This window comes from Haemaphysalis longicornis, unplaced genomic scaffold (genome assembly GCF_048455015.1).
Source record: "Haemaphysalis longicornis isolate Haplotype H1 unplaced genomic scaffold, Haemaphysalis longicornis Haplotype H1 scaffold_5, whole genome shotgun sequence".
In the NCBI taxonomy this organism is placed as follows: domain Eukaryota; kingdom Metazoa; phylum Arthropoda; class Arachnida; order Ixodida; family Ixodidae; genus Haemaphysalis; species Haemaphysalis longicornis.
Genome location: NW_027526385.1, coordinates 84,409,226 through 84,410,012, shown reverse-complemented (window position 1 = coordinate 84,410,012; position 787 = coordinate 84,409,226). Strand labels below are relative to the sequence as shown.

At 43.1% G+C, this 787-nt stretch overlaps 1 non-coding gene across 1 annotated transcript; it reads right to left on the bottom strand.

Moving 5' to 3' along the window:
- Nucleotides 1–231: 231 nt before the first annotated feature.
- On the bottom strand, nucleotides 232–304 carry Trnak-cuu (transfer RNA lysine (anticodon CUU)). Its single transcript has one exon. It is a non-coding gene; the product is annotated as a tRNA-Lys (tRNA).
- Nucleotides 305–787: the final 483 nt, after the last annotated feature.

The window sequence follows — 787 nt, the reverse complement described above, 5'->3', positions numbered from 1 at the left end:
TACATACATACATACATACATACATACATACATACATACATACATACATACATACATACATACATACATACATACATACATCGTAGCAGAATAGCAAATGGGGGCTCATGAAAGTAAGACCGAAATAGGGGTTGGCCGTCATGAAAACCTCGGAAAGCAAAGGGAAGCTATGTGGTGGGTTATAAAACAGATAAGAATTAGGTAACACAGAAGGCAAGTAAAGAAAAAATGGCCACCGTGTGGGGTCCGAACCCACGACCTCCAGAATAAGCGTCTGGTGCGATGACCACTACGCTAACGGCGGGGCTATTTCCCCTCCACTTTCTGGGGTATTTATGCTAAGTTAGTTTTGTTTCCTGCGCTTGGGGTGGTGGCCAGCGCCACTCGGACTAATCAGGGTGAAGGGGACCTTTTTTTATCCCCCTGGCTGTGACTCGAGTGTCTACGACATGTCGAAAGTGGTCGACATACATACACGCATACATACATACATGCATTTATACAAGCATACATACATACATAATTTTTAGAACTTTTTGTCACCGCCTCGAATAAGAGGTTGACGTCTGCGATCTGCATCTTTCTTGGAAAACTTCCCGTAGACAAACTTAGGTTAAATATGCAAGCAAATTGGCCAGATACAATCTCCAAAGAATTATTTCTATCTGGTGAACACCTTTAAAGACCCTTTGTTCCCTCCATGCATACATACGTGCATACGCACTAATATGAGCAATATTGAAGGGAAAACAGAAACGCGTGGCCAACAACCTCTAACCCTACTCGG